At 45.4% G+C, this 23,976-nt stretch overlaps 1 protein-coding gene across 2 annotated transcripts in view; it reads right to left on the bottom strand.

Moving 5' to 3' along the window:
* The window catches only part of brsk2a (BR serine/threonine kinase 2a), a 169,786-nt gene that overhangs the window by 125,544 nt on the left and 20,266 nt on the right, over nt 1–23,976 (bottom strand). The window lies entirely within an intron of this gene.

Below are 23,976 nucleotides of genomic sequence, written 5' to 3'. Positions count from 1 at the left end.
GCAGCAACAGGGGGAAAAAAAATAAAAGGAAATGGAAGGTCAAGGCTAACTGGATGGTCAGAAATGCCAGTAGCTTGGACTGCATAACCCTGACGGCTGTAAAGAAGATACAAGTGGACATCTAATAATGCAAATGCCAAGGGTTCAGTGGCCTTTGCAGCCTCGGGGCATGCTGTCTGTTACCACTCGCGTTTACACAGGGGGGTAACACTGAGTGGAAGACGGGGGGAAGGAAAGAAAAAAGACATACCAACCACACAGCGCGGAGACTACCGACTGATTTCTTATTTTTATGTCCTGCAGCCACTCACAACAAACTATAACTACAATTTCCTCCCTCTCTTTTTGCCATTTCCTGTTTGCTCAATCCACCTGCACTAATGGATAACAGAAGACAAATTACAGGCCCGAGGCCAGCAGCGTGTGCATGTGTGTGCGTGTGTGTGCGTGTGTGTCTGTTCATGCTTGTGTGAGCGTAAAGAAGAAAAAAAAAAAGTATCGTGTGTGTGAGTGTTAGTGAGAAGGGGGGTGTTGGAGGGTGTAAGTGGCCTCACCAGTTATGGCATGTGTAAGTGGAGGTGACGATTCGACAAAAGTCCTCCTGGGCTCTGTGTGTATATGTGTGTGTGTAATACACAGCGTGAAATCGCAGACAGTTGTGGCACATGTGAGAATGCGTGGCGATGGAAGCTGTTATTCCCCCGCAGAGCGCTGAGGTGAGCCCCTGGTTATTCCCCTCATGATCTTTCTTTTCTGATATTAATATTTTGGGGGTTTTTTTTGTTTCATTTACTGCAATCAAATCTCTGGTCACTGGAGCTGGGGTGGATCCCAGAGAATTTAGCAGTGCCATCCATAAATATGTCAACGCTGATGGACTCACCGATGCAGGGTGGCGGCATGCTTTGTTTGCATGGAGCACAGTCTGGAGCATTGAATTACCCCCAAAACATTTCTAAATTCACACAAAAACCAGTACCTTTTCCAAACTGGTATCCTATTTGCATGATGTTTCAAGAGAAACTGAGCGGTGGATCCAACGCCGTCCATACTGGAGAACGTGATGGACGCATTCAAGATGCTATAACGTGTCAACTACAAAGCCTGAAGCTCAACCATCTGGAGAAGGATAAAGGAAACAAAGACTATGTATACAGAGTGTGTGTGTGTTTGCATGCGTGCGCTGTATGTTTGTGGAGGGGCGTCCTGTGGAGAACTCCAGACACAACAGGCTTTTCCCTGCAGGATTCGGTCTGAGCGTGACAGCCTGATTAACATCACACCCACACAAACATTCACGCGCAAAAACCACAAGTCACAATACATCAGGAGTCACATCTCGGGGGGAATATTGTCACAGGTGCGCACACACACACACACACACACACACATTCACACACGGCAACGCGGCGAATCATTCAAGCTTATCTCCCACCTGTTTAACATTTTCAGAGACGTGCTGGTGTGCAAGCAGCATCATATCAGCATCCAGCAGAACAAAGGAAGGCGTCAACTCACCAGTATATGGCGGCGTTGATGCAAAAAACTGTCGGAGTAATTATCTGTATCTTTGTCTGACTGTTCTAAGGCCAGAACTGTGAAATTGTAAATATCATTCCCTTTATGTCAATCCTATCGAAGCCACCATCAAAGCCTCTCTGGCATTTAGGGAAATCTCTCATGTTAAGCCCAAGAGAAGGGGGTCACGGCATTCCCCCTCCCACGGACACTCCCCCGTCTTCCTCTCACAGAACTCACGGACTTGCGACAGAGATAGACGGAGCTTGACATTTCCTCCCCAATGAAGAAGCAGGAGGAAAGAAATGGCAGGGATTAGGCAGCGCCGGGCAGACAGAGTTAGAGATCTGAGCAGGGAGTGAAAATGGATCAATACAGCAGGTCTAATAAAGGGAGGATTTATTGGCACCTTGCAATAATGTGAAACCGTGTCAATACAGCTCAGGAATTGTCTTAAAGAAGGAGTGCGAGGGGAAGCAGAGCGAGAGCTGAGCCTCCTTTCAGCACCACGGAGAGCTCCTTATGCTAACAGCAGCGGGACGGCTCTGCTGAGAGCCGGGACTGACCTTTCACCCACTCGTCCAAACTCCCTCCTCAGGGCAAAACAAATCCACACTGATGATGTTCCCAATATTTTTTTTTTCTTTTTAGAAATAAGAAAGTTATAATTGCAGAGGCAGAAAAAAAAAAAAAGACCAGTTGAGCAGTAAGAGAAACCCAAACACACACAAAGAAACTAAGAGTGACCCAAGTCATTTAGTGCTTGGTTCAATTTCACACTGCACATTTCTCCAAAATATGATCTCTGGTGTATTATTTGATTAGGAGCTTTATTTCAAGGGGAAAAATCGACAAAAGAAGAATGAGGAAAGCAAAGCGCGCACACACACATGAGAATACATAAAACACACCAAGAAAATAAGCTGCTGTCAGCAAAAAGTCCCGAAGCGACTGTCAGCATGAAAAGAATCAGCAGGGTTCGTCTTAGTGTCACACACACACACACACACACACACACACCTAAATCATTCTCCCGGAGGATTGCACAGATGACGCTTTTCACACATTTTCATGGTAATTTAAGATCTCATCCACCTGCTTGTGCAGATGTAGCCGTGATACCTTCACCATACAGGACATCACTGATCTCCATTTATTATTCCAGGAAACTAAACTACTGGTGTCAAACATAAGGCCCGTGGGCCTAAAGTAATCCCCAAGAAGCTCCAATCCGGCCAAACCACCAATCAAATTGTAAACATTTCTAAGAAAAATTTGAATTGAAAACAACAGAGACTTGAACTGAGAAATCAGTGATGCTGCCATGAAAAATAAACCAGCATTAGCCTCAAAGTCATGGTATCAAGGTGAGTTTATAAAAACATGCATAATGCCACAGCTGCAAGAGAAGTGTTTTGGACATTTCACTGTATTTTGCACCAGAAAGTATCATGAAAATTGGCTTAATGATGAGATTGGTGTGATTTTTAGTAGTATTTGTTTGTATTTAGAAAGAAAGAAAGAAAGAAGTCCAGAACACTCAGTAAGAAATTTGGCTGAACTAAAATTGTATTTGCCACCCTTTGTCTGGATTTATCGAGTTTGTGGTTTCATTTTGTGGCAACTTGCTTTTTGTCTCCAAAATGGAGGCAGGTCCCCCACAATATGACTGTGTAAGCAGATTTATGTCCTCATAATATGAGTAATACAACACAAACACACACACACACATACACGCACAGACACACACACACACACTCACAAACGGATGCCAGGCCTGACAGAAGGCTCTCTTTCATCCCCTCTTCTCCCTCGTTACTCGTCCAACCTGACAGGATCTGCGAGACCCCCCCCCCCCCCCCCCCCCCCCAACCCCACTTCCACAATCATTTACCCTTCTCCCCCCTTTCTGCCCTTCCTCTCCTCTCCTCTTCATTCCCCCATTTTCTGTGCCCCGGCTCTCATAGCTGCTCTGCTCCCTCCATCTCTCTCTGTCAGCTCATTAAGCTTGACTTATCTCACGGTGCAAAGCGGAAATTAAATCCTGAGCCCTGAACCCCCCTCGGTCGCCTCTGCCCCTCATTCTCTTGGTTTGCCCCCTCCCCTCCCCCTGTTCTCACCCGTGTAACCAAGTCAGTGGAAACAAATTATTGCACATGTGAACTGCCGCTGTGTTTGTTGTTAAATTGGAATCATAATGCCCGGCTGCTTTTGATGGCTCTGCAAGTTGGGGCAGTCAAAGTTGTGTTTACCTCCATTTCCACGGAGGCAGAGCATTTTCAAAAAGTTCAATCTTGGGAGCCGTTCTCAGAAAGTTAGAGAGTGGCCCTGAGCACGGTTGTCGTCTAAACGAACACCCACGATGTCTTCGTCACCGTGGAGAAGCACAGTCACACTCTGTCTTCTTCCATCTACCTTCACTGTGCTGCCTAAAACTTCTCACTGCGGGTCTGGTCCAGCTCTCAAAAAGCTCTCGTCTCTCCTGCTTTTAGAAGTTAATGTATTCGGCAGAGGGGTAATTCTTAAGTGGTAAGACGATGCTGCGCAGGGAATCACAGCAGATTAGGAAACTGTATTTGGCGGCATTAACATGAAATCGTTCCATAAGCTCTGCTAATTCAACTGCACTGGAAGAGAGGGGAGGTTCAAACCCTCACACGACGGCCCTGATAGCAACTTCCTGCAGAAAGACACATCTTCAATCAGATCCACACACACACACACACACACACACACACACACACACACACACACACACACACACACACACACACACACACACACACACACACACACACACACACACACACACACACACACACACACACACACACACACACACACACACACACACACACACACACACACACACACACACACACACACACACACACCTGCACTAATCTAGGCCCGGCTTCATTCTGTGTCCTCCAGCTCATTCATATCTGACGAGCTTAAGGTGTAGTTAAGCATTTTAGCTTCGCCTTGTTCTGGCTCGGCGCTCCGTGGTGACGCATGCTGCAGAACGCCGGCGATTTGTCGGCAGCCAATAGGATTAGCGGCACAGAGCACTGCATTGTGGGTATTCTCATGCCTAGGAGGTATAGCCCACTCCGTTAGGTTTTACTCAGCGACAATGAATGGATAACCAATGAGAACAAAATCTGAAATGACAGGAGTGGAGAGCACGACCTGAATCTCTAATCCATTCATCGGCAGTCACAGATCGCACCGCAGTGAAAGGAAAACACTCGCAATAGCCTGAATACGTGACGTCAGCACCTCCGTCATGTGTCTAATCTCTGAAATGAGTCTAACATCGCATTTGGGTCGGGGGAATTCGCAGTCAAAAACATGTCTGTAAGGCACAAAGGGAGAACAGACACTGCTGATTAGGGAACATTATTATTTTATCTAATTGTATCATGAAAGAAACAGGATTATTTTGTAATTTTGATACAATCAGACGCAACATGGACTAATAAACCTGATAAGATGACATAAAGAATGTAAAAATGCTTGTTTATTCAATCGAGACCACACGATATGAAAAATGCATTTGCTTTCTTTTTTTTTTTGTTTTTTGATCACAGTATGTTGTGTCTGTTGAGCCCCACCATAAATATTCTGCTTCATCCAATTCAGGGTCACAGGCAGCGCAGGCAGAGTACAGTCACACACTCTCACCAACAGGCAGAAATGAGCCTCAAACAGTTTTTTTGACCACGGGAGAAAAACCACGTCCAGAGAGAACATGCAAATCCCAAACAAATCCCCGTCTGTACTCCAACATGATCTCAAACAGAGGACATTCTAATCATGAGGCCAGAATATCACTCTGTACCAAATATCCATCAAATTCTCTCCCTGTAAAATGTTATCAAGTGTCTGAAGACTCATCCTGCACTCGAGGCCATTTATTAATTCTGCATCTTAGAGAATTGCATTTGCCGCCTGGCCCGGGGTCTCTCCTGCACCAACTGCCAGGAGTGTGTAAAGCCCGTCCAGCATAACTGGATACAGAAAATTCCGATTAAATCTGGAACACACACACATTCCAGTTGCTATATGGAAAAGTCTCGGATCTCATAATCGTATGCTTTCGCTTTTAAATCTGCCTTCCATCACAGATCATTTGAAGATCCACAAATTAAAGCCAGGCCAAAAGTCAAATTTAGAGTATTTGAGTTGTGTTTGACAACATCTGTATAAGCTACAGATCTGCAGCTGCATGGATACCGATATGAGAATGGGGTATCTGCTCTGATATTGCACGAGCGATGTCACATGCTCCATGTTGAAGAATTATGAAGCTCACACCGAAGCCTGTCTGTAGAAACCACAAGTTCACCTTTCCTGCGTCACATAAAGACACTGAGTTTAGAGCCCAAGATCTGAAATTCGGACAGACAAAGCACAGATTTCCACTGGTCTAAAGTCCATTCCTTGTGCTGCTTGACCCAAATAAATCTCTTCTGCTTGTTGCTTTTCCTGAGTCGTGACTTCCCGGCAGCTATTTGACCATAAAAGCCTGACTGGCGCGGTTTCCCCTCAACGGTTGATGTAGAGATGTGTCTGCTAGCAGAACTCCGTGTGGCATTTGCCTGCGCTCTGAGGTGCTGTTAACCTGTGATTTCTGAGGCCGGTGGCTCGGATGACCTGATCTCCGGCGGCTGAGGTGAGCCTCGCTCTTCCTTTCCTGGGGCGCTTCCCCATGTGAGGCAGTTCCATCGTAGTGCTTGATGGTTTATGTGAGTTTACTTGCGGACACGTTCAAAGTTTTCTGCAATTTTCCAGACTGACTGACTGACTTTCAAGCCTTCAGTGAAAATCAAGAAAATAAAGAAACGCTGAATGAGAAGGTGTGTTAGTGTAAATAAATTAATTGAATTTAGTATAAACAGTTGGGTTTCTTGGATGCATATTTAGAAAATTTGTGAATAAAAATCACGAAAATACAAATTCAGTTATTAAGGATTGTGACATACTGATGGTTTTATCAATTAAGTATATCAAACCTGAACCATGCAATCTGCTCTGGTAGATTCAACCGGGGAGCAGAAAGCGATATCGATGCAGCGTCGCTCCGCCAGCACATCCGCAGCTCGCCCTGAGATCAAACGGGCTGCAGAGCTGCAGGAGGCCGGGCAGCAGAGAGCAGAAACACCTGGCCCGCAGAGCACCAGGAACTCCCACTGAGGACCACACAAAGACGCACACCCACGAGGAGAGAACCCGAGGAGAACACGACAGGCCGGGAGACGAGCGATATTTACTCTGCATCTGACAAAACTCTCAGACGGATGTACGCACCAACACATGATCGAACTGCAGATCAACAAACAAACAGCAGATTCACATAATGGCTGCCACGAAAAAAACAGCAGACCATACAGTAGCGTGCTCTCTCTCTCTCTCTCCCCTTTTCTCTCCCCTCCTCTCTCTGGGGTAAGTAGAAATAGACATAGAGAGGGATTTAGAGAGATGGAGCGAAAGCGAGTGTGTGGGTGAGTGCCAACACTCAACGGCAAGCAAAAAAAAGAAGCAAAAAGAAAAATCAGAACATGTCTGAGTGGATTATAACTATACCACGTCACAGGGGAATAGAGGAAGAAGGAGAAGAAGAGGTGGAAAGAAGGAAAAGAGGGAGAAGGTAGCCAGAAATGAAGGAGAGCGACTTGAGACAGTGCTGTCACACATTTATCACTCTGAATAAATACCTGCACATTGGAACATGCAGTACACAAGCAGGCACTGATAAAGCCCTCGAACTATTCGTTTTGTCACTTTGGGTTCTGTTTGACAACAGCTCCACGCACACACATACACACGCATGCAGGCACACACACTGCAGTAATAATCTCTCTCTCTCTCTGAGTTCTATCCCACCCCCTCTCCCCTCCACCCAGTGGCCCCCATTTTAAAAACCTGCCTCTGCGGAGGGGGCCTTCAAAGCCCGGTAATCTGTCTGGGGAGGCTGCAATGAGTGAGAAGAGGGAGAATAAGTCAGGATTAGATCCAAAATAACCCCCTCCCGCCCCGCCACCTCCTTTCTCATCCTCTGCCTCAGCGTTGGACCCACATCCGTGACTCATGTTGCTTCAACGTTCCAGAGGTTCTACAGCCTGTTTCCACGAAAACTTACCGACAACAAGCTGCAGCACAAGTCCAGCAGCTCAGCAGGACGACGACAAACAGCCTCTGTTCAAATCAAACCAACTGTCACACATTTATCTTTATAGAATGGAGTTTTGTGTATAATAATACTGCAGATGCACCAAGGGACAAGAACAAGTCGGAGTAATGACTTTTAGGTATTTGTGAACGTTTCCTATTTTAAGAACAAAATCATTTCCATCATTTCATTCATGTTAAACTGCAGGACTTCATTTTTCGGCCTATCAAAGATTAACTTTTGGCATTAAATATCTAAATCTGATGCTCCGCCCTGCCCCCCCCCACACCCCGCCCCGCTGAATGAGAGAGATGTAAGCTCGGAAAACAAGATCATGGTGTGATTATAAAATGTCTGGGTCCCAGAAACAAGCAGCGTAAATAGCCCTTCACAGGCAGTCACAGGAGAGGTATTATAGAGTAGAGGTGTAGCTTAAAAGATTACTCCTGGAAGCCCTTATTGTAATCATGGGACTGAAGGCGGTGCACAAACACAGAATTAGACCTCAGAAAAGTTCAACCCCAAGGGGGAATTTACAAAAAAAAACTCTCACAAATACTCCGGACCAGTGACTGCAAACTGCAAAGCTGCTCTGAAAAGGCAGCATGAATGAGATTAAAGCGTGATGTGTGGTCAGGGGAGATATCCTTCTGAGGAACGCAACAGGCAGGAAAGAGGATCGGATGAAATAGAGGGAGGCATCAGAAAGAGGGATATCAGCCATGCAAACAACATTAATTTCTTGATATATTTTCTTTTTATATATACGGGTTTTTTTCTTGAGAGGAAAATTGTAAACAAAGCGGGTGTTGAAGGAATTTTAAGTAAAACCAACTGAGAAAACATTGACATTTTTGACCGTCATTGATATTCTGTGTGTCAGGCTGCTGCATATGATGAAACTTTCAGGCCTTAATGCATCGCCGGGAGCAAAGAGAGCGAAATCAGGCCTGAGGGTCGACACACAGCCACAAAACTTTACAAACCCCTGCCTGCACTCATCTATTTACCTGACCTTTCGCCCCTGATCTCCATTAATATTCTTCTTATTCTCGCCGTTCATTCTGCGTCTGAAGAAGCGTAACGTCTTTGTTTGTTTGGCTGCTGGTTCTTGACAGCTCACTTTCCGTCCAGCAGCACCAGTTGGTCGTATTTGAGAGAAACTTTCTCCTCTGGTGCAGCAGTGCAGCAGTAATGCAACAGGCCGGCATTAATAGAGTCTCTGATGACTGCGATTACACACAGCATGCAATCCAGTGTTCACCTGTGAAGCAGCTCTTCTCCGACCTCCTCTCTTCTTTCTCCTCCATTTCCTCCGTGCCTTTGTTCCTGAATCTTATTTTGTCACCAGCCTTTCTCGTCTCTCCCCCTCTCTCCTTCTCCTCTGGAAAACCGGCTGTGGATTAAAGTGTTGAAGTACACGTTTTCACTGGAAACGTTGTGTAAACGGGGCACTGTGTTCTGCGCTGGAGGCGTCGGTTTTGAACATGTTTGCGTAAATCCCGTCACGGCGGCTGAAGCCAGGAAGGAGCAGCGTGGCTTAAATCAGCCTGCTGGAGTGTGGAAACACACACACACACACACACACACACACACACACACACACAGAGGAATAACACTGAAAAAAGAGGAAGTGGGGTGCACAAAAGAGGTAAATAATTTGTGTGTGTGTGCAGCATCAGAAGAGAACAAACCACCTGGAGAGTAATAAGTGGCGAGGTTGTTTGGATATTTTTTTGCTCATTAGCACAAACATGGCAACAAAAGTCATTAGTCTCCGACTTCCATGAGTCTTCAGTACTTCACGTCTGTATCAATAACTGCCTGTTAAGGAGGGCCAATTATGGAAAACCTGGGATGAATGCAGAGCAACACAAAAATAAGCAAAAAAAAATATTAAATAGTGCCTGTTTGAGACAAAACTATAGATAAATAACAGAATCATGGGAAAACAATGTATGGAGAAGTGTACAATACCACCATGTGTTTGGAGAGGAGGGGAGACTGTGTGTGGACTACCCACTGACAACATGTGCTGATCCGAGCGGAGGTGTAGCTTTTCATTGGAGCGCCGTGCTGTGTGCTTTGCATAAACAAGCAGGTGGTCGTCTGCACGCGTCAATACATCCCGTCTAATTGAATTGAATGGGATAAGAAATGCTGCCGCTCCCCATCAATCTCCCCCTCTTCCAGCTTCCCAAATAACCAGCCAGAACACACACGGACAGCGTGTAGCAAAGACGCACAACGCCGCGGGCGTGCACAGTGTGTACACCCGAATTCATCCTGTCCACACACACACACACACACACACACGCAGATAGACGTTCAAAATTACATATGCATAATGGATTGACTAATTCTCACAACAACATTGTGCTGAATTGTGTTTTTCAGTTCACACAAGTGTTTTGGATCTCACAAAGAAGGTAAAATCAGGACACAAACACACATGCGCACACACACACACACACACACACACACACACACACACACACACACACACACACATACACATACACACATACACACACGTACCCTGCCCTCCAGACCTGTCATTCTAAGGTAATTACCTGGCCTCACTAACTGACAAGGTTACAGCCGCTATAGACCCGAGGCGTTCGCAGTCGTTAACCCTATATTTGCCCAACACACAGCAAGACAGCTTCGGTCCGGGAGGGCACGATAAATATAAGGTGTCAGGCGCCGTTCCAGCCCCGTTTTAATTTATTTCCATCTTTGTGGCAACATCCCGCTGTGAGCAGTCCAATACAGGTGCACACAGCTAACAAGAGAGGAGGGGAAGAAATCCACCGCTGGTGTTGACCTTTTGCATTCTCCTTCACAAGTTTCACACTTTTTATTGCACGGTTTAGATCAAGAGGGGCTCGAAGTGAGTCATTAAAAATAAGGAAAGAAAGGGGGTTGCAGAATGGCAGCGTCACCTGAAATGACAACGCTTACAACTGGAGAGCAATGAGCACGCAGACAGAGGAGCCTCCGACAATGAGTGTAGCTGTGCACCGTCGGTTTTACACATTAACAAAAGCTTGTTCGGGTACAGGGGGAGGAAAATGTATGTCCTAAACCAGTCAGCACTTCCCATTATACTCAGGATAAATGGGGACAAACAGAGAGGAGGGCGGGAGGACCGTGACCTTGAGGATGACTGTAACCGCAGTGCGTGTGTGTGTGTGTTAGAGCTACATCGATGGTATGGGCTCATAATGTCCTACTTTTCATGAATAAGAGAGCAAATTCTAAAGAAGATAACTAACCAACAAGATAAGTGCATAAGTAAATGTAAACTTATGCACGGACTGGCCAGAAATGTGATTTTCCTCTGAGATGCTGTCCTATTTTCTTACAGAATTGCTTTTTCTTTTTAATATATATGTATTTTTGCCCCGCTGCAACTTTTTGAAACAGCATTACCCTTTTAAACTCATCAGTTTAACGCAACACACACAGAGAGAGACAGACTAAACAGAACAAATAACTGGCGGCAAACAACCATATCGCAAAAAAGATGATGGGAATGAACTCTGATTAGACGCACTTGAAGGAGTAATTGTGAGGCTGTTCGAGAGCGTCCCAATCAGTGCACACCTGAGCTGTTTAACTTCAACAAAATTTAACAGCAAACCGTTGTAGGTAAAAAGAAGAAAAAAAACCCCACAAGCAATTAAAGTTCTCTTTTTTTTTTTCCAAGGAGACAAATTTAGACAATTAATTGGCTATATTTTATTCCAAAATCTGTCAGAGAGGGTTTCCCATGTTACGGGAACAAGCTGCAAAGCACATTTAGCTATTAGGAAGGAAAGACAGGCACGAGGAAATAGAGCATCCAGGCTCCGTGTTCCCCCCATTCTCCCCGCCCCCCCCTCGCCCCGTCGCAGTGTAAATTAGCAGGGTAATGGCTAACCTATCTACAAGCCGAGAGAGCAGAGAGATGGGTGGGTGATGGGGATGTAATGGGCTAAAATAAATGGATGTTGTTCAAGGTTTGTGAACAGGGAACGTTCAGCTGTGGATGAAATGGGAAACATCAGGACCAATTATTGTTGCACAGCAACACTACTTTCATGCTGAATGTGTGTGTTTGCACAGCTTTAAAAACACATTAACTGTGTAAACTGGGGACGCACCGATACCGATACCAGCATCTGGGGCGATAATGCACGGAGAACTCGGAGTTAAAAGATCCTCAGTTAAACCGGATGAGTATAAATTAGGTTTTATGGTATTTAAGAAGTACTCATATCAGTACTCGATACCAGCAAGTAACTTGAGGTTAGTACTTGGACTTGTCCTTTAAAAAAGTGGTATTGGTGCATCCCCAGAGTAAACTGCACTCTTGAATTTCTGCAAGTCTGGCCCACAATTTTTTTGCTGATGCCCGTCATATTAAAGCTGTGGGATGCAAACCTGTCAGTGCAGCTTAGAATCAAACGGCAAAGTGGTTGAAGTGAGTTTCATTGTGGAAGCCACAGACAATATTTGGGGTTCAATAGCTGGATCGCAGTTAATGTCCCAGAACGTCCATGCATTCAGATAGCCTTATTACTAAAAGATGACTTTCTGTGTACAGTGCACTGATGTAAAAACCATTATGAGCTCCTTTTACACATCAACAATGAAATATTAAGCTTCAAGTAACAGAGTAATGGAGAAGCACTTATCAGATCTCACATTAAGCTGTGAAACAATCTGTGTGAGGTGCAAAACATCCACTCTCTCTCTAATTTATAGTGAATTAGCAAGTGTTTCAACATGTGCTAAATGTGCGTATGTTTGAGTGTATTAAAGACAAATCTGCTGAATTGGAGTAAACAAATTGCTCTTGTCCCAGAAGGCGGACGAAAAAAAAAAAAAGTTGTTTTTTTTTTCTTCCTGTTTGTATAACACCCACAAAGAAATGACAGATTTTATTCAATTTGAGGTTCTGAATGCATTTAGTTCACTTCATTCCAGGGCAAAAGGAAGAAGTACGCGACGCTCAGGAAAACGATAAGCTGCCTCTTCCTGTATTAGGTTGGAAATAGGTTTTGCCTCGCAGTCTGGGACATCGTAATTGTGTCATTCATGTTGCTGCTCAAAATTGCATGAGGTCCACCTGCACACAAAGGAATCAGACGTCAGGCCGTGCCACCTGTGCGGCGCCACGTTTGCATACCTGCCTATCTTCCATATAAGTTCATCTTAAGTCCAATCTATATTCACAGGCGAAATGCCACGGAGAATGAAACAATCCAACACGTTCAGATCGACTGGAGGAAATTCTGCTCCACTGCACAGATGAAGGTCAGGCATGATCTTGTCTTCTCCATGACTTCCTCTTGTCATGCTCTTAATATATTTTCAAACCTCCGTTATCACAGACGCACGCCGTCCCTGATGTCGCCCGCTCATAAAGCTCCAGGAAGCTCCACGCTCTGCCGCCGTCTGTCAGGCTCCACACCGTCAACGTCCGTCCCTCCATTCGGAGGCTTCCTTTATGCTTATCGGCGGTGTCAGGTCCTCAGTGTTTGCACACACACACACACACACACAAACACACACACACACACGGGTGTGATCCAGTCAGGAGGAAGCCTTCTCCGAGGGGTTAAGAGCAGCGCTGCACACCTCGAGGTGCGAGATGCTTTCTGTGGGATTCGTCATCCGTGGAATTCATGGATGCTGACAGCGGGGTCAACATGACACGACACAGCTCATTAGCACAGGTACACAACCTGATGCATGATTAAAACGGAAAAAAATATCCATTAAATACTCTCACAAGAAGGTACGTATGCAAGTTTTTCAGAATGGCTTTCATGGTGGAACTTTTTACTCTGTCTCCATGCAAACGACCGACATGCTGCGACTGCCCAAGCGTTTGAACTCGCATCCCACAAATTCACGGTCCGACAAAACTCTATGTAGATTAAATTCAAACCTACAAATTCTCTGAATAATTAGCCCGTTTACACTCACAATGTTTTCAAGTGAAAGCAGTCGGTTTTCACAACGCTGCTCTGAGACACTGACAACACAACTGCTTGAAAACGGTGTAGTTTCATAACAAAAACAACCAACCGCACCCACTAGTGGCCCAACATGAAAACTACATCGTTTTCAGAACGTTGTATAAAACTTTTCTGAAATGAAACCAGACAGACGAGCTTCATCTGACAGTTTGACCTCTCACCTCTCACCTCTCCTTCAGCTCAACAGGTTCTCACCCCTCCCTGGTATTTCCTCCACTAATTTCAATAACTTCAAAGCGCACGGCATTTTTTCCGCTTGCCTCCGGTCCCAGGTAAGACGGACGGTCTTTTCGCGTCTTGAGTAATGATCAAAGAAGCGCTTCATCCTCACGAGGACTGGCTGAGCCGTTTCTGGAACCTCTGTCGAAGCCAGAGTCATTTCCCATTTGAAGGTCTACTCAGTCAAACACTGAACAGAACCCTGCTTTCCCGCTTCATGTAATTGTCCATGTAATGTATATACTGCCAGAGGAATAACATGCTCCAGTGGGGTTTCTATTTTTAGAGCCATTTCAAACCCATTTTGCAGTCAACAACATGAAAGATTGAAACAAGTGGGGCAAAAACTGGAGTCTATCGCCAAAGCCACTACAGCAGGCTCCACCAAATATCTGGTATTCCTCCGTGATGAATTGTTCTCCTCCGTCTCTCTTTCTGAAGTGTCAGAGACTGCACACTCCAGGCCTGATGCATCATGGTCCAGAGCCTGACAGCTGCCGTACCAGCAGCTGGGACAGATCATCACACCTTCAATTTCTGAGTGCCACCGACATGTTTACGACCGCACACACACACACACACAGAGGCACACCGAGGAAACACACACACAGATATATACCACATAAAAAAACAAGGAAGGTCCATAAAACACCAACCTGTACACAAGCAGACACACACTTCACACCATCACACACTCATGCGCCCGGCTGGGAAAGGCAGATAAGGCTGGTTCGGGGCGCAGAGAGTCAGGAAGCTGCTGCTCAGCTTTTTACTGGAGGATTCCTATTGATTTTTGAGGCAGGCAGAAATAGCTATGACTTACTATAAAAATGTCTTGCTCGCTATAGTCTACAGCCACCTTTCACAGTATGAAAGAGGAAGGATCCGTTTGCACGTTTGCAAGTGAAAATGTAGAAAGAATTTTCGTTGTGTTGTGAGTGTCTGTTTACACCACAACGGTGTTCAGAGAAACTGAAAATGCAATTTCCTGAAAGAGGTTCAACCTGTTTCTGTGGAAACGGAGGGAAAAACACAGTTTTTCCAAAATACCGCAACTCAACACTCCATGGGAACGGAGGAAAATGCTACTTTTGATAATGCTCTGAAGGTTGTGTAAACGGGAAAAACACAACATTTCAAAAACATTCTGACTCGTCTCCATGGAAACGGAAGAAAATGCTACTTTTTGAAGATGCTCCGAGTCCATCATTTAAATCAGGAAAAGACAAATTTGAAAATGGTCCGATTCACCCATAAAAATGGGGGAAAAAAAACTTGTTTCCATGGAAACGGGGTGAAACGCAATCTTTAGAAAACACTCCGACTCCGTGAAGCGGCGAAAACACTGCCACTAAATGAAACCACCATCATTTTCAAAATGTTGCCATGCAAACACAGAACCTTTCTAAAACGAAAACGAAAATGACGCGTCTCTGCTTGAAATGTTGTCGACACACAAATAAGACCTTAAACATCGGAAAGGGCCATTAAGCCGAGAGATTCCAAGTCATATTTAAAGTCAAGGCTCTCAGGGGTTTTCCCTCCTCCTCCTAATGTTCTGACTGTCTGCCCGACCAAGTTACAGGCCAGACACACAACGCTGCCTCCAGAGAAATGCCGGGAATAGATATACAATCATTAGCCTTTAAGTTTCCTTGAGCAGAGGATGCACAGGCTGTGAACTCTCTTCACTCCTTTTATCAGTTCGGTTTATGTCTCCGTCGAGGCGTGAATAAAAAGGGATGTTCCCGCCTGTGCCAACAGCTAATGAAGTGAGGGAGTAGTTAAGGTGTGCAGGGCTGAGATGAAAACAGCAAAAGTAAAAGGGAAGGTGTCACTACGGGGAGCGAGAGGCAGAGAAACACGGGAGGGATAAGTGACTGGGATGGAGACTGACATCAAACAGATTGGACAATAATCCACAAATAGACGTAGTGGAAGAGTTTTCAATACCGCCGCTCAGGCAGAAAACACAACTTGTAGTGACACCCATGAAAGGATCGGCTAGCAAAACGGAAACACGGGAATATGTTGCAACCGTGAAGACAAAAAGAGGAGAATTCGGGGCAGAGTGAATTCACGCCTTCCACACAGATGATGATGGCTGTGCTAGTACAGCTGCAACTGGACAAAGCAGGGAATGAAACGCCAACATGGGCGTCAAACACATTTTATTTCAGGGGCCATATGGGCCAGTTTCAGCTTAGGCTGGACCATCAAATAGTACCATAATGACCTTTAGATTTAAACCTTTTTGTTTTTCCTTGCTGTGGTGCAGAGTACAGGTGATGAAAATGTTGTGTCTCAATCAATAAGTTCAAGTGTCGAAGTGTCCTTGAGCAATACACTGAAGTCCAAACTGCTCCCAGTGGATGGACTGAGCGCCTTGCATGGCAGCTGCCTCCACTGGTGTGTGAATGTGTGTGTGAATGGGCGATTGTGATAAATAGTCTAAAGCGCTTTGGGGACTGCTCAAGCGGTGGAAAAGTGCTACATCAGGGAAAACCGTTCACCGCTTACGTTTTTGCAAAAACCAAACCATTAATAATTTTAATGAAACCGTCTGGTCAGAAACATGGTGAAATGTCCAAACAATGGCGCCCACAGCTGCAGCATCATGCATATTTTCACAAACTGACAGCATGGCTTTGAAGCCAATGCCAGTTTGGTGTGCCGGATTGTAGCCTCTTGTGGGCCGGTTTTGGCCCACGGGCCATATGTTTGACGCCCCTGAACTATAAGAAGAAATCCAGGATCTGATCTTATTGTTCAACACTGCTGAAGTTCTGAGGTCACATTAAAAATCGACAGTGATTTCAAAAGAGAGCGAAGAGAAGAAATTGTTTCACAGCGTTTCATAAGGAGTGACCCTGCAGCTAAAACGCAAAGGGGGCCTGCAGGGAGTGCGAGTGCATGTGTGTGTCTGTGTGTGTCCCTGCATGTGTGTTTATGTGATGAAGAGAGGAAGGCGCAGAGTGATGCAGAGGAGGAGAACAGTGTTTCTCCAGCCCGGGGCTTTTTCTGTACCTCTCACAGGCATGGAAAAGGCACGGGAACGACTGCAGAGGAGAGCAGCAAGTAAAACCTGATTATAAGAGCAAAACAACATCATAAAAGAACAAATGTGTTTGCATATTTTTTATTCCCAGAACAGGCATGAGGGCACCGGTAAAAATATATGTGAACTCTAGATTCCAGTTAGACATCTGAGATTAAAGCCGCATTTACACGGCAATGTTTCAGGACAAAACGTAACAAAACGGACGAAGGTTTTGAGTTTCCATGTAAACGCACACTAAGAATAAAACATACCTGCAATAGCTCACAGCCAGATGAAATGTGAATACAATCCGAGCACGTGCTCATCTAAATTAAATCAAGTACAATCTTCCAGATCTTTCTCCCACTACAAGCAAGAGAGAAAAGCAATAAAGCAATGGGTATAAACTTCTGGGAATCCTCTGATTTACACGATCTTGTAAAAATGCCAGCAACTTTACTGTCGTGATTTTACAACTGTCTGCTGTCTCATGCCCTCCTGGTCTTCTGCTAAGCTGGAAAAAATGGGAATAAAAGAGGGAAAATGACTTCGAAAACCTGGCGAGAGACGTGGGGGACGCAAGATTGGTTTGCATGAGTGTGTGTGTGTGTGTGTGTGTGTGTGTGTGTGTGTGTGTGTGTGTGTGTGTGTGTGTGTGTGTGTATGAGCAGAGGAGTGTGTTCCAGCTGCAGCATTAAGCCTGTTCAAGGACATGGTGTCTTCTACACACACACACACACACACACACACACACACACACACACACACACACACACACACACACACACTAACATCCGTTTCAGATCTACCTCCCAGGGAAATTAATCACTGCTGCAAATAATATAAGTTAAATACATTTCTAAATACCCCAGGGACTAAATGAGAATATTAGAAAAGGGGGGAATTCATGATTGATCTAACAGAAAAAAAAAAAGCTGCAGTCTCTGATCTATACACCCCGGACGGAGGTTTATCACAGCAGACCGTTTTAATTTGATTCAAGAAATGAATCCCCAATTAAACGGAAAGGTGATCACACGACACACGCAAAGTAAACAGACTCAAAGACAATGAGTGTTTCAGCGTGATAACAGTCAGAAACACACACACACACACACACATACACACACAGGTCGCGGGTCACCCAGACACACGTCCACGGCGATAAATCACCCGAATGCAGTCCTCTGCCGTTCCAGTGAGCTCCGGACTGAAATGATGGCTTCGCTTATTGTCAGTGACGCCCCGTGTTTAAGGATCCCAGATTACATTCAGCCGTGTCAGAAGCAACATGGGGCCATTGTTTGTCATGTGTTGAGTCTGCGTGATGTGACAACACAAGGGGAGCCTTTTGGGCGTGCGCGAGCGCGAGCGTGCGCACACAATGCAGCATAAACAATCGGCCGGGGTAACCTGGATTAATGCATCATTTGGACACGAGGGCACAGCCGGAGAGCGTGCCAGATTAACCAGGACAATAGACGGGGGCGACAGAGGGAGGGAGGAAAAACAAAAAAGAAAGAAAAAAAAAGTGGGAACAAGAGGGATGGATTCAGTGAAAGAGGGAGAAGTGGGAGCGCTATCCTACAGCCAGGAGCACGTGGAACGGCATGCTGAGCGAATCAGACGGATGGAAAAGGAGATAAAGAGACGAGAGGAAAGGAAATGGAGAGAGTGCAGGACGAACGAAGGGAGAGGATGAAGAGGAGAGGAGACTTGGAGCAGAGAAACTGGCAGATTGCCAGAAAGACTATAAGTGAGGGTGGCAGGGAGAAATATTATTAAAAAACACTTTGACCTTGGACTTAGAGACTGAGTGACTCCACACACACACACACACACACACACACACACACACACACACACACACACCTCAAAAACGCCAGATACAGTGAAACACACCATTTCCAAATGCCTGCTAATGTGTTTGGAGAGATGTTTCATTAATGATATTGTGGCTGTCGCTGCCAGCTGCTTGACTGTGCGCTTTGTCTGCTCCAATAAAAAAAGCCAAGTGAGTGCAAGTGTGTGCCTTTTCTCGTCTGTTTCAACTCCCCCATCAACCCCCAACACACACACACACACACACTCCACCACCACCACCACCCCCACACACACACACAGTCAAAACAGGAAAACACATTTCACCCAAAATAAACAAAAAAACATCTCATCATTCAGTCCATTCGAACTGGTGCGTGGCACAAAGACACACACACACACACACACACACACACACTCGCACACACAGGCTTCCACATACACACAAACTGTGGCTTCACGACCTGCCACACAACCCAACACCCTCAACAAACTGCAGACTCGCAAATGCAGCATTTCTCAGGGTCAATGGATCCATTATCATTTAAATCTTGCAGTGGCAGCTTAATTCACAAAAAAATAAAAAAAATAAAAAAGTGACATTACCAGACACACAAACACACAAAAGAGATAAACATGTGGCTCCTTGGTCTCCCGTCAACTCTATCACGCGCGCAAACACAGAAAACGGTTTCTTTTGCCGCGGAGAACTGATGTTTCAGCCCCCTCAAGGCCAACTCACACAGTCCCCCCACCCCACACACACACACACACACGTACACACATGCATACACATCTCCCAGCTGCCCCTGAGAAGCGTTAAGGCCAGGCACCCCCCCAGCGCCACCGCCACCCCTCCATTGCTTTAATGGGACTTCAAGAGCACAGAGGCACAAAAAGCCTGAACGTACAGAAACGCTTCCTGGAGATCTCGGCTCAGCGCCGCCGTGCTCGTTCTGCCCCAGACCACCAACACAACAACACATCTGGTGGTCCGACCGCCGTCTCAGCACCTCACTCCCACATCAAGCTTTTTTTTTTTTTTTGAAGATGTTCTTTTAGATGTTCTTTTGAAGTTTTCAAGTGACGAAATTAAACTTGCGTTGTGTTTTAGGAGTCCGTTTTCAACACAACGGTGCTCGGAGTCGCTGAAAATGCATCTTTGTAAAAACTACTCCCAGGGTGGAACTTTATTGAAGCTTTCCGACTCTGTCTCTGAGTAAACGGATAAAAACGCAACTTTTCTGAAATGCTGCTACTGGCAATGGCCACCACAGCCGCAGTAAATAGCTCTTCTGCACATGCTCAGTAGATGGAAAACAACGTTTGCCTCCCAGAGCGTCGTGACTCCCAGTCCTGATTCTCCTGGACCTGGTGGTTTTAGAGTTGACAGTCATAAAATTATATAAACCAGGAGAAAACCCAAGGCCCCCGAGCCGGGGTTATCCTCACTGTGAGGCTAACCACTTCAACTCATTTGGCCATCAACGGATCATAGCGTGCATTAAAGAGCAGTAAATTTCACTCTGCACACACACCATTAAAACACGCTGCACAAAGACTTCAGCTGCAGTGACCTTCACATCCTGTCTTGGATGACTAGATGGGAAATTGTGCAGTCCTCCATTTGTTTCCTGTGTGTCAGAGTTAAGCTGGCACCGATAACAATCCGACGACTCACATCGGTCTATTTTAAGTGAAACTAACTCGACGTGCATTCACACACACGTAGGTCGACCCTGCTCTGTTGGGGGGCGCAATGTCAGTGGATTCACGAAACAACAACTGTGTGTATGTACTGCTGGCGTGGTCGATGCCCAGGGGCATCGTTTTTGTGGTTGATTCAGAAAAGTTTCACGTTTAGACGTCAACGTTCTGAAAAAGATGCCATTTTCATGTAATGGTGCAATTTCCGCACAAAAACACCGAAAAGATGTGTCTTTACTTGAAATGTTGCCATGGAGACGGGGTCCTGGTGTGAAACACTGTCTGTTGTTTGACATTACAAAATTGAGTGCATGTCACACACAGTGCTTGTTTTGTCTGTCTGAGTCCGGCCGACTCTTCAGCATTCAGACACACCACTCTGCTACAAGTGACCTCTGTATGTTTCCCCCAACTAAACTTTTCTCCTGCTCTTTGTGTTTGATGTCAACAGCTAGCCATCTGAACCATTTTGACCTCTCTAAACTGCCAACCGCCCTCAAGTTCTGCCGATTTCTATACACACACACAAACACATACACACACACACACACACACATGCTCGCACCTCGCTGACTGACACTTCCACTCAGCCCATACCGGCGGGAAACCCTAGAGCAGCGTTTAAACGCTTGGTCAAGCCCTGTCTGAGTGTGGTGCTGCGGGCTTGACAGGAATCAACTTCACTGGAGCTCCACAGTTCTGCAACACACACACATACACACACACACACACACCATCCCCCCAGCTCTGAGAGCCCTGACAAAAACCAAATCTGTAACCAGAGGATTGATGAAAAAAAAAACACACACAATTAAACCATTGTTCAAGTTAATTGTTAAGATAGTGTGCTCACAAAAAAAAAAAGATTGAGATTTTAATAAAATTGACAGGTGGGATGTGTGTTGGAGAATTTTCTCCCGTCTCTTCAAAAATGTCTACAAAATGCTGCTCAGAGTTTTCCTGAAGTCAACTGAAATTAAGGCCTCATTTACAAGACAGCGTTTCAAGTTAAAACTTATCATTTTAGAGTTTTAATCTCAGAAAAGTTTCAACTGGCAGGATGGTGGAAAAGCAGGACAAGCAGCAGTGCGTCCTCTGTCTACTCGCGACAAAGTCTAGAAAGTGTCGTTTTCAACCGTTTACATGACCAAACCGGAGCGTTTTCAAAAAGCTCCACTTTTGAGGAAGGAGGCTTTCATTGCCGTCATGGGAACAGATCTCCAAAGCGTAACGAAAGTTTCACGTTTCCACTTGAAATCGTTCTAAACGGGGCCTGAGTGAGGTCCGTAATAACACTGCGGTGGATTGATATTCTGTGGAGCGCTGACCTGGAGTGACACTCAGTCGCACTGACTCGTATTCACCCTGTTTTCACCCTTATCTCAGCATTCCTAAGTACCTCACTGATCCCTTTCGCCTGGGGCCATCCACTGCATGTCTATTTGTTGGTCTGTGTGCACAATTGTCTTGCGAGTGGATGCGTGCGCACCGCATGTGTGCGTGTGCGTGTTGCATGTGCATGCATATGCCAGTCCCCAGGTGTGCTTGTCCAGCTGCTTGAGTGTGTGTCTGCGCATGAGTTTATGTCAGTTTGAGGAGCACCCAGGGACCACTCAGGAAGAAGAGCCCGGGGCGCACACACACTCGCACCACACACACACACACACACACACACACACACACACCGGGCTAAAGCAACACGCGGCTCCGTTTGCAGAGTCCCCGTGCCGAGCAGCATCCAGTCGGACGAGCCCCCGTTAATGCACACATCGGTCAGGCGCACGCACGATCAGCATGATGATCAAAGCATTTAACTGGATCTGAACCCGCCTCGCTGAGACTGATGTTTTAAACATAAATCTGTCTTCCTGGGGGTGGGGCTTCAACCTCACAAGCCCCCCCCCCCCCACCCTCGCTCTGCAGGGTTTAACCTTTCATTCTCCCTCTTTCATTAACTTTAACACAAATAAACCCTGCAAAATAAGTAGGAAACAGCAGGCTGAGAAACATACAGGATTATTTTAAACCTCTTACATGATACGATGCGTTCAGGTTCTTGAGAAATGTATAACGTTCCATGTGACTCATAAGTGAAGCAGGGGTGTTGAAAATAAGGCCCGTGGGCCAAAACCCGTCAGCTACAGGCTTCAATCCAGCCCATCAAGCAAATTGTGAAAATTGCAGAGAAAACATGACTTTCCTTTTAACAAAGTTCTTGTTAGAAAACAGAAAAGTGCATAATGCAAGAGCTTTTTTTTTATCAGATGGTATCACATGTGAAAATATAGACATTTTCATCACATGTATTCTGCCCCACAACAGAGAAAAACATTTAAATTTAAAGGTTATTATGGCACTACTGCAGTGGTTCAGAACACTGAAGATGAAGCTGCTCCCTATGTGGTGCCTGAACTAAAATATGCTTTACCCCCCAATCTATAAGACATAAAGATTAGGGCAAACAAAAACCCAATATTCACTTTTGCTGTTTAAACCTAATGCTATCTTGATATAGTCCTACAAATTGGTGAACGATTCATTCAGATTTGACCAATTGCGCTGTTAGTGAGATCCAACAGACACATCCAAACATCTGGAGGTCTTGGTCAGTTTAATTCAGGTTTAGTCAAAACGTAGCATCGATCAAAACGGGAGAACAGTATCAAAAGCTAAATGGAGTTCATTTACACATCACTTCTCCACTAAATGGAATGCACCCAAATCACTTTACAATATTAGTCGTGTTCACACAGCAGTGGAGGCAACTGCCATGCAAGAATCACTGGGTGCAGTGTCTTGCCAAAGGATACTTCAACATTTGTGGAATTGAACCTACAACCTCCTGATTGAGAGACAGCACACTCTATCAACTTAAGCCACAACCTCCACAAAAAAAAGAGAAAAAAATGAAATAAAGATCTAGAGAATAGTCTTGATTAAAGTAGTAAAGATTTCTGTTTTTTAATAGAATTTATAGACATTTGAGATTCTGCAGTTAAGCAACAATAACAACCAAAATGATCCCAGAAGCGCGTTTAACCGAGCACACAGTGTTGTTGTGGAAGCAGGGTTATGAATAACATACATTATAAAAGCATCCAAAACGAGGTCTGTTTACATCCCCTGGGAGCGATGCTGAAAATTAAAATGTGAATCACACCAATATGGAATCTTCTGGCTGCTTCTCGCGATTCAGGCGTGGACACAGTTTCCCCATGCGGGCTGCGGGTCACGTCGTCTCCGGCGTGTTGCGTGTTGTTAATGTATTGAAGAGGAATAAACATGCTGAAGTCGGGACTGTGTGCTCTCCCCGCGTCTGACCTTTCTTTGTTATCGGACATGTATACGGCGATGAGCACGGTTGGCCTTTACCTCCATTCATTCCCTGTGTTTAACCTGATCACATAGCTCACTGGCTCTCTCGTGCCGAGACCTCCAGAAAAACACCCAGGAAGACACACACT

Source organism: Salarias fasciatus, chromosome 7 (assembly GCF_902148845.1).
Source record: "Salarias fasciatus chromosome 7, fSalaFa1.1, whole genome shotgun sequence".
Lineage (NCBI taxonomy): Eukaryota > Metazoa > Chordata > Actinopteri > Blenniiformes > Blenniidae > Salarias > Salarias fasciatus.
This window is presented reverse-complemented; position numbering and strand designations above follow the sequence as displayed.